The 10853-nt window shown below is 42.6% G+C and overlaps 1 long non-coding RNA gene and 1 pseudogene across 1 annotated transcript; one reads left to right on the top strand and one right to left on the bottom strand.

The window, feature by feature from the left end:
* Nucleotides 1-340: 340 nt before the first annotated feature.
* Nucleotides 341-4139, bottom strand: LOC104869177 (annotated as a pseudogene).
* A 2172-nt stretch (nucleotides 4140-6311) lies between these two features.
* On the top strand, nucleotides 6312-9633 carry LOC104869182. Its single transcript, XR_782211.1, has 3 exons — nucleotides 6312-6572; nucleotides 7715-7780; nucleotides 9371-9633. It is a non-coding gene; the product is annotated as an uncharacterized LOC104869182 (long non-coding RNA).
* Nucleotides 9634-10853: the final 1220 nt, after the last annotated feature.

The raw sequence follows: 10853 nt of genomic DNA, 5'->3' as shown, positions 1-10853 counted from the left end.
ACTGTGAGCTCCAGGTAAATTCAGCTTGAGGTCCACTGCCTCTAAACTTCTTTCTTGCTTAAACGTAGCTTAAAGGCTCTGACACTAACTCCCTGTGGTCAGCCGCTTCCTTTCCAATGTGGAATGAGGTCAGACCAACAACCAGGACAAATCCATCCCGGCAATGAGGAACGATCAAAACCTAACTGCAGGATGGCTAATCAGTGCTCCTTTCAGAGAAAAATCTGTCTTTTTTCATTATTTAGCTTTTATCCATAACCATAAACTTAACAGAGACCACTAAAACGGTAGTTACATTTGGAGGGGAGCAAGGAAAATATGGGACCCGAAGAAATGCGGTGAGACCAGAGATGATGGGACGTTGTGAGCAGAGGGGGCAGAGGATGCTCTCCTGAGCTACAGAGGGATGGGCCTGAGGGTCACCGTACGCACAAGTCAAAGGCATTAGAGTTGCCCACAGTGAGTGATGGTGATCTTCTTGCTGGTCTTGCCACTCCGTGGCCTCCATCACATTCATGCCCTCTTTCACCATCCGGAAGACCCCACGCTTGCCATCCAACCACTCGGTCTTGGCAGTGCAGGTGAAAAGCTGGGCGCCATTTGTGTTTGGCGCGGCGTTCGCCATGGACCAGATGCCAAAACCCATGTGCTTCAGGATGAAGTTCTCATCACTGAATTTTTTGCCCCTGTGGATGGACCAGCCGCCCTTGCCATTGTGACCTTGGAGTCACCACCCTGGCCCCTAAGTCCTGGAATAATTCTGTGAAAGCAGGAACCCTTGTAACCAAATCCTTTCTCATCAGTTCTCAGATCACGAAAGTTTTCTGCTGTCTTTGGAACTTTGTCTGCAAATAGCTCAAAGTAGGAGACATGGCCCAAGGGCTCGCTGTCAGTGAGTGACCAAGGTTGGCAGCGAATGACTACAAGCGTGGACAGCAGCATCTACAAAACCTCAGAGAAAAATCTTGACCAAAAAAGGGGAATGTGAAAGAAATGCCAAAGTTTTCAGAATCAAAGTGGAGTTGTTTATGTCAACCCTAACCAAAAAAAAAGTAAATAAAGCCAGGAGGTTATGAAAGAAGGATTCTTGTTTTGTTTTGTTGTTTGTTTGTTTTTGTTGTTTGAGACAGAGTCTCGCTATGTAGTTGAGACTGATCTGGAACTCACTATGTAGCCCAGGCTGGTCTCGAATTCACAGCGATCCTCCTGCCTCAGCCTCCCAAGTGCTGGGATTACAGGCGTGCGCCACCACACCCAGCTGGAAGGATTCTTATATATGATTGCCTGATAATAAATATCACAAAGTTTGCCCCAGACCACAAGCTTGCACAGAGACCACTAAAACTTTATACAAAAGCGCTTATACAAGGATATCTGCCTAGAAACCGTCCATTCAGCCTTGGACTAATGCCAGGTTTTTGTTTTGTTTTGTTTTTTTGTTGTTGTTGTTTTTCTTTTTTTGGCCAGTAATTACTGTTTCAAAAATACCTAACGTAGTCCTCCTCATTTTTGCCTTTTAAAACTTGCCCTTGGCCCAACCCCGACTGTGTTCAGAGTTTACCATAGCATGCACACTCCCGGGGCAGTGCTCCACTGTCTCCAAATAAATACCAGAGAACCCCTCCCTGATTGTTTCTGTAGTTTAGTTGACACCCTGAACTAGGCAGACTCACAGAAGAGGCTGCTGATTGTTCCTAATATCTGTTCTCCTTTTCACTTTAACAGACTTCTTAATGTAGGGGCAGAGGCAATGGCTGTTCAGAACAAAGACAAAGTCTTCATGCTTCCCTGGTAGCTAGATATACGGGTCAACATCTAAGCAGCCCTTAGAGAGACTCAAGAAAACCCTGAAGTTTCACTCTGCCTCGTCTCTCTCCTTCCTTCATCTCTTCCTCCATCCTGCCCCCGGGAGCAGATATGATCGGAATTTGTTGTTTGTGTTCTCAGAGTGCCCTCTATGAGCAGTGGGCAGGAAATAATTGGGACTTCATGGGCTCTGGGGGTACAAAGCCATCATTAAAAAATGACAGTCCAGCACACGCCTGTAATCCCAGCACTCGGGAGGCTGAGGCAGGAGGATTGCTGTGAGTTTGAGACCAGTCTGGGCTATATAGTGAGTTCCAGGTCAGTCTCAACTACATAGTGAGACCCTGTCTCAAAAAACCAACAAAAAAAAGTCCACACAAATCTGTCATTTTGTCTTCCCATCACTCTCGGTAAAGTTTATCTTAACAGAGCCACCCAAGCAAAGACAGGTTGGGGCACTTCCTGTGCTCCCCGGTGGCAGCCTTTCCCAGTGAGGGTTAGGACACAGGAGAGTGGACCAGCCCCAAGAGGAACGAGGAGGGCACTGAGCCAAGCAGCAAAAACTCGTCAGGTCAGCCACGTTTTCTCTCCTTGAAGGAAAAGTGAGTGAGAAAGCAAGAGAAGACAAAGAATCCTCTCTCTCTCTCTCTCTCTCCCTCAGTACCGGGGGCATCAAACTCTAGCCCTTGCACTTCCAAGGCAGGTGGCAGAACCACTGAGCTAAATCCCTGGCCCAAGAATTTCCTCTTCAGAATTCATCTACATAGAAACACTTAGGAGTGGGCTCACGTGAGTGTCTCCTTCAGCTCCCCCATCCTGTTTCCCTCATTTCCCTCAACCTCAATTCCTCCTTAACACAGCTCACATCCAGCCTCTTCGTTCCACCCTCGCTGCCCCTACTATAATATAGTACATGTAACGGTAGAGAGCACTGGTCAACAGCATGGGCTTTGAAATCGGGCACCAGGGTCATAATCTATACAGCTTTGAACAAATTACTTCTCTGGTTTAAACTTCAACTTCCTAATCTGTGACATGAAGATAACACTGGTCTCATAATGTTAAGGGTAATAAACAAGACAATATTCCTAAGACGTCTTGATAATACCTGACCATAAATGATATAGAGAGAGGTGTGTAATACCTGATAGTGATAAATGATAGCTACAGTTCCGTATTTAATCTCTCTCCTGGACTAAACAATCTTCCATTGAGCTCTGCATGTCCACATTTACTTCCCTACTCGATAGGCCCCACTGTTACCCGTATGACTTTTCTAGAATCTGTTAACTGCTGATCTAAACATCCTGCGAGGGATCCTACGTCAGGATAAAGTCAAACATTTACTGGTGTATGAAAGCTTCTATCATCTGACACCCAGTCCCTCCCCTCGACTGCTCTACTGTACTAAATGGTGCAATCTCCTTACTCATTAATGATCTGTTCAGATTTTCTGTTTCTTCACAATTCAGTCTCGATAGGTTGTAAGCATCTAGGAATTTGTTCACTTCCCCTAGATTATCTCATTTGTTGGTGTATAGTGATCCAGGACAATTTCTTTTGGTCCTTTGCATTTCTGTTCTTTAGCTGCAATGTCTCCTCTTTCATTTTTCCTTGTGAATCTTCTTTCCTTTGTCTACCTAAAGGTTTGTTAACATTGCTCATCTTTTTTGAAAAAAAAAAACCCTCTTAATTCTGTTAATATTTTCTATTGTTTTTCTAATCTTTATTTTATTTATTTCTGCTCTGACCTTCATTATTTCCTTCCCTCTATCAACTTTGGGCCAAGTTTGTTCTTTCTTTGGTTTCCTGAGGTATGACAGTAGGATATTTATTTGGAAACATTTTTCTTTTTTTGATGTAGGCATTTATTGCTATAAATTTCAAGTATTGAGCTGTTGTTTTCTGCAGTCCATAAGTTTTAGGGTGTGTATGCCATTTTCATGCATCTCAAAATATTTTTTATTTCTAATTGGTGAGGTAACACATACCTGTAATCCCAGCACTCAGGAGGCTGAGGCAGGAGAAGCTCAAAGCCAACCTGGGCTACATAGTGAGTTCAAAACCAACCTGAACTATATAGTGAGACCTTGTCTCAAAAAAAAAAAAATCTATTTCAATATCTTCCTAGACCTGTTGATTGTTCAAGTATGTTGTTTAATTTCCATGTATCTGTAAATCTTCCACAATTCCCCTGCTGTTGATTTCTAGTTTCATACCACTGTGGTCAGAAAAAAAATGCTTTATATGTAAGATTTCAATCTTCTCATATTTTTTAATTTTACTGAGTTTATTGGTACGTTTAAAGTATACAGTACGGTTACATTCATCATTGGGATCTTGTACCCTTACATGACAGATCTTGGTTCTCATTTTTTGCCCATAACCCTGACCTCCCTTCACCCCTCCACCCTCCCCTATTTACAAAGTCTTCTCATATTTTTAAGGCTAGAAAACAGTCAAAAAATTTTTGTAACACTGCAAGGTCAAACTCAGAGCCTCCCACATGTTAGGCAAGTTCTCTACCCCTGAGGCATATCCCTAGTCCTGCAAATAGTGATTTTTTTAATCAACCTAGCGGATAGCAAAAAATGTATCTTGTTTATTAATATATCGCTTTTCCTTTCTAAATTGTAAGCTTTAGCCTCTCATGTTTGAAGGGTTTCCACTGTCAGTGGAGTTCTAGCCTTCAAACTAGATGTCTTCCTAACTGGTTGCAAACAAATTCTCAGCTGGGTGAAGAGATGTTCCTCCTGTCTTCATAGCTGCAGATAAGCAGAAACTATTTGCATTGGGTAATTGTTCTTGAAAGTGATATTTCTAATATATCAGCTGTGTTAACTTTCTATCACTATAACAAGTAGCATCACTACTTTTATCACGGAGATAAAAGAAACTTCTAAGGAGAAAAGGTTTATTTTGGCTCATAGTTTCAGAGGTTTCAGCCTTTGGCTCTGTTGCTTTGAGCCTGGGGCAGCACAATACATCATGACCAGGAACATTTGGCAGAGGATGGAAGGTCATTTCATAGAGGCTGAAAGCAAAACAGAGAAAAATCTACATTCCTACATTCTTTCCAGAGCAGAAAATGCTCGCACTGAATGTGGACTAAAACAGCAAACAACTAGTGGGAAGGCATTGTTTGTACAAGGAACTGAATGTAAAGGCGCAGAACAGAGATTATTCTGTCTTTGGAGAACAATTAATCAACAGGACTGAAACACACGATGGGGCTCTCTGCTGTGGCTGGTCGAGAACACAGATTCTTTCTGTTCCTGTGAGATCACCAGAAGTTGTTTTGCCTCTGCTTGTCAGGTGGTTCCCTCGCTCATCTCCTCACACACATGTGCTGAAGACTGCTCAGCTGCAAACTTTCTGCCCTGTAAATCCTAGCTACCTTGGTCTCCCTAGCTTTCTACTCGATCTCCTCAACTCAGGCACATTGCCGGTCTCTCCCTGGTACCTCCTCTTTGGTGCGTGGCCTAGAAATTCTTCTTAGTCACTAAGCTCAGCCAACCCTAAGGCTCACATTATTGCTTTCCCTTTCTCAGAAATCACTCTTACACTTCTTGAATTACTTTATGTTCAATGACTGAAAACCACTGTTTCTTATGTCTTGTCCAGTGCTTTAGTTGTTGGTGGGAGGAAAAATTGCTTTACTCTGTGTTGATCTGAAGCAGAACAGTTGGGCTTTATCCCGATGCGTGTGGCCTCGTGGCATCAAGAGAGCAACGTGTCTAGATGAAAGGCAGGAAGAAGAAGCAGTAGCGGACAGCACCACCTGCTCTGAGAAGCCTAGAGAGTCTGATGTTGCTTGATCATCGGCCTAATGACCATGACATCTTTAATACAATGGACAGCATAACAGTCTGGAAAATGTCCAAGCATTATCCCCACAGGCTATGTATTCAGACAAAGAAAAGCAGAGTTAGCTAACTTGCTTCTGAGGCATGTTGTAAAACTGTGCTCATTCTCTTGCCCTGAGCACTTGTATATTTCCAACCACACAATGCTCTTCTATGACTGAGACTTGCCTTCCCCCAAAATCCCCTTTCCAAGGTGGAATTTACCAAAGGAGAGGCATCCACCTAGGATTTGAGAAGGTGTAAGTGAAATAGGAGCCATTATTGTCTGGTAATGATGGCCAGAAACATGAGTAGACAAGAGCTTCCCACAGCGCCTGAGAAACTCCTCCTTGGCCACTGCAGATTGAGATGGTGGTTGTTTCTCAGTTATTTTTGAGAACTGCAAAAGCTTGCAGGCAAGCTTTTGAAAGCCATGTTCTTCATTGCTTCAGAGAAAGATATTTGTCAGACATTATTGACCTTCAAGGCAGTTACTCTTACCATCAGCAGCCATTTCCTTAAACTTTACTCCCTCAGCTCTTCTTTTCCCACGGTCGTGTGAGCTTCTAATTCTATGTAATAGCCTTTGGTCCCACAAAGTGCATACAATGACTTCTAACCAAGCCCTGAAAGTCTTCTGTATTGAAATATGTTCTGGGATTTGTTTTCTGGTGTATTTAGATCTGAAAGTAGTAGTGGCCTTATTCATAGTAGAAAAGGAGACCCACTAACAGTCACAATACAGTTACTCATTTCCTGCAAACTGACTACACTTGAGAGCCTATAAAAGGCAAGGCCTTCAAAGACCAGGTAACTATAGTGATGGAACGTTATGGAAAAATTAAAGAGTACAATGGCGGTGTGATGGGTTGGCTTCTTCTGAGTGAGCTGGAGAAATTGGTGGGAAAAAAATATGACAAGGTTAGAGCTTTAAATATTCAGCTGGCTACATGGATAGAAAGCAAGAAAACATGGCTGCCTTGAGGGAATCCTTATTTCTTATAATATAAAGTCTGGGTTTCTGAAAACCCAAAGCAGAACCTGCTCCTGTGGTTGGCCAGATTACATCTAAATTAAATCCACAGCCTTGTTTTGATACGTAATTAAAGTCATGTTGTTCGTAAAAATTATTTTTTAAAAAAGACTTGGTCTCTGAGAATTATACCAGGGATGTTTAGGTAGATTTTGACCTTCTTCAATCCTCAAATTATACCAGTCCTCCTTTGCCAGCGAAAGCAGCCCTTCCTCATGTCTGAGGATGTTAGCTGCCCCCCTGGTGAGGAGCCTATAATCACCTTGCCTGAGGTGGTCACCCAGAGGAGGCACACGGACTACACTCAAGACTCACCCTCGAGGTCTCTCAGTGCTTCCGGAACACAGTGATGCTCAAATCCCAGCAGACCCAAAGAAAAGGACCACACCACGTGACTCAGGAATAGGAGACAAAAGCACCAAAAGAACTGCAAGGTTTTATCTGCGGATGTCAGCAAAATCTGGGGAATATTTATGAAAATGGATCCAAGGATAGTATGCCAGGGAGAGAAATGTGATTCTTTTGTCCTGTGTTGCCTGTATTGATACAAATATGTTAGCTCAAGAAACTAAAACTGGCTATAAGAGCTGACTGCTCTGGTGACTAAAACAGGAACTTAACAGCAGCTTACATTAAGTGAAGGAGAGATGCTCAAATGTCCTTGGTACACTAGAGAACAAGGTATCCAAAGGTTCAGAGAGCCAGGGACGCCTGTCAGCAAGAACCCGCAGCGATAAGATGCTTTTGCCAGGTAGGGTTAACAGTACACTTTTACTGTTCCTTTATAGCTCCTCAGCTCTCTGTCAAAATCTAGCCTTCTAAGACCTTAATCGTTTCACCAATTCCTGGAGCATGCTGGCCTACTCCACTGATTGGACTAAGTAAGCAGTACTTAATACCCAAGACACCCTAGTAAGACACATAGATGCCAGAGGGTATGGAATAAATTCCACAAAAATTAAGTTGCTGATCACCTTAGTGAAATTTCTTGCTTTCTGTGGTCTTTAGTACATCAAAATATCCCTTGCAGGGTGAAGAGCAGTTGTTGCATCTGGCATCTTCAATAACCAAGAAACAACACCTTTGGATTTGGAAGGTGACATAAATTCCTTTCAGTGTGCCACTGTGGACTATTTCCTGAGTAACAGGGGGCAGTGTGGTGCCTTGAAAAGTTCCTTCCCCGGGTTCAAGACAATCAGAGGTGGTCTTGAGTTTATGTTCTATGTAAAATGAATATAAATACCTACCTCATAATATTATGGTGACTAAAATATGAGCTCATGTGATTAAGGCTCTTTAACACGGACATATTGCCTTTAGAGCCCTGCAATTGGACGCCATTCCAATGGCAAAATATTTGTCAGCCCAGAGTAAAAACTGCCCCATAAAGACAGCCTATTATTTTTCCCTTGGATTGTAACATGCGACAGAAAGTACATGTGAATCATTAATGCAGATCTTAAAATTAATTATAATGTAACAACCAGCCAACTAGTACTTGATTCAGAAAAAAGAACATTGGCAAAGTGGCCACTAACTCTGCACTAACACACTCAGGAACAGAAAGTTGTGTCTCAAATGTAACAAGTGCCAACTCAGAACTGTTGGGTAAGATACATATTAACCCTCCCTGACCCCCCCATTCTTTTTTTTTTCTTTTCTAGTATTTATTCCTTTCCCTTCTTTCCTTTCCCCTACCCCTCCGACTTCTCCTTCCCCTTTGGACCTTTTCTTACTATTGCACATTATCTGTTATACATTTTGATCCTTATTTACACTTTCAGTTTCTCACACCAGAGAAACTATTCTGTATTTACACATGTGTCCTACTAATTTCACTTGAGTATCGCCTCAATATGCATGCATTTAGCTATAAATGGCTCTAATTTCTCATTCTTTATGGCTGAGTAGCACTCCATTTTATTTTTTTTTTAAATACACACGCATGTTTTCTTTATCCAGTCTCCAGTTGATGAGCAATTGGACTGTTTCCAAGTTTTAACTATTACTAACTGTGCCACTGTAAACACGGGTGCACATATGTCGCTGTGGTATGATTCTTTTCATTGTTTGGGGAAGAACCCAGCAGGGGGATGGCTGGGTCAAATGGGACCTCTAATCCTAGTTTTCTGAGGTATGTCCACACTGACTTCCACAGTGGCTCCCACCAACAATGGAGGAGGTGTCCTTTTCCCCACAGCCCCCCAGCATTTGTTCTTGGTTGATTTCTTGATAGCAGCCATTCTTTCTGGGGTGAGGTGGAATCTCAGTGTTGTTTTTATCTGCATCTCTCGAATGACAAGTGATGCTGAACATTTTTTCATATGTTTATTTGCTATTTCTACTTCTTTGTCTGGGAAATGTCTGTTCATTTCAGATGCCCATTTCTGGATTGGGTCTTTAAATTTGGGAAGTCTGATTTTTAAAATTCTTTATATATTCTAGATGTAGGCCTTTGTCTGAGGAGCAGCTGGTAAACGTTTTTCCCACATTGTGGGTTGTCTCTTCACGTTGTTGGTGGGTTTTCCTGCTGTGCAGAAGCTTTTTAATGAGATGAGACCTCACTTGTTGATTCTTTGTGCTCATGCACGTGAGACTGAGGTTTTCCTGAACCCCCGAATTCTGAAAGGAAATGAAGTTATTCTGGGCTCACCCTAACCAGCTTTTCCACTTTCCTTCCTTCCAGGACACACTGCATATCGAACACTAGAGGGCAGCAGCTCCCCAGAGATGACCCGTGAAGCTGCCCAGTCTCCTGATTCTCCTCTCCTCTCTCCCGCCACTAGCCCCGCCCCCCATCCCTTTCAGTCCTGCACCACACCGGAGACTTGCGCAGCGGAAAGATCCATGGCTTTGGTAACAGGGAGATCTGGGCTTAAATCCCAATTCTTATTACCTATGACCTTGAATAAGTGACCTATCCACAGCTGGAAAAATAAAGCACAAAAATAGAACCTACTCCATAGTATTATTGGAAGATAGTGAGATAATGCGGATAAACAACAAAATATTTTTAAATATTAGTTGTTCTTAGGCATCAAAATAATAAATCTAATTTGATTCTCACCGGTCCCAGCAAACAGGAGAAATAAATATGATTTCCATTTTTCAGATAGACAAACTTGGACTCAAAAGGAATCGCATAAGACCTTTAGAATCATGATGGGAATGCATTTACAAAGTCTCTCTCAACACTTTACAATGACTGACAGCCGACTTTGAGAGACTCATTAACAACCCTTTTGAGATTCTCACATTTTGAGGCCTAGAGAGGGAAAAAAATCTTCTCCAAGGCCACATTCCAAGTCAGTGGACAATTCAGGACCTAAAAGTCCAGCCCACTGGGCTCCCAGTCCCACGATCCACCCAGTGCCTCATTATTCTGCTTTCTTTGAAATTTCATTTGTTTTTATTTCATTTTGTTGGTTGTTGTTGTTGTTGTCATTTAGAGACAGGCTCTCATTACATGGTTCAGGCTGGCTTTGAACTCACTCTGTAGCCCAGGCTCACCTCAAACTCTCAGAACCCTCCTGCCTCAGGCTCCTGAACGCTGGGGTTACACCTGCGTGCACCACCATGCCTGGCAAGAATGATACCACTGAACCACGAATGCACTTTTATTCTGCTTTTGACTGCTTGCCGTAGGACACCACCTCTGAGCCTTGTCTCCTTAATGTCAAAATGTTCCCAAACATCAAGTCATCTCCAACTCCTTTTCTTCATGTGGGGCAAGTTATTCTGGAAAGAAGCCATGGTGGGGAACAAGACTGGAGGTGACAGAAAAATATTCTCCGGGGCTATTTATGACTGGGGAAAAGCATTTGCAATGTGCTGCTAAATGAAATGAGGGATTTATAAGACAGCAGGTACAATGTGTCTCAGTGTGTATTTCTGTATAGGAAGTGGGAACACATGACACAAAATGGTAAAAAAAATGCTTATCTCTCTGTGGGGTATTACGGGTAAGTTTCATACTTTTGCATTTTTGTATGTTTCTAGATTTCTTCTGTGAATGTTTTATTTTTATGATCAGAACAGATATCTGTCCATGTGTGTTACACTGTGCCAGTTGCCCCATTAAGAACCAAGGGTGACAGTGCGTCCTCCTCCTCCACTGATTTTTTGTGACTGCCCAAGCCCCTTAACCCCTGGAGCCACAGTTTCTCCAC

The sequence above is a fragment of the Fukomys damarensis genome, unplaced genomic scaffold (assembly GCF_012274545.1).
Source record: "Fukomys damarensis isolate Sample0158 unplaced genomic scaffold, DMR_v1.0_HiC HiC_scaffold_23, whole genome shotgun sequence".
NCBI classification, from domain to species: Eukaryota; Metazoa; Chordata; class Mammalia; order Rodentia; family Bathyergidae; genus Fukomys; species Fukomys damarensis.
The sequence above is the reverse complement of the archived record's forward strand: the minus strand, read 5'-3'. Positions and strand labels throughout refer to the sequence as shown.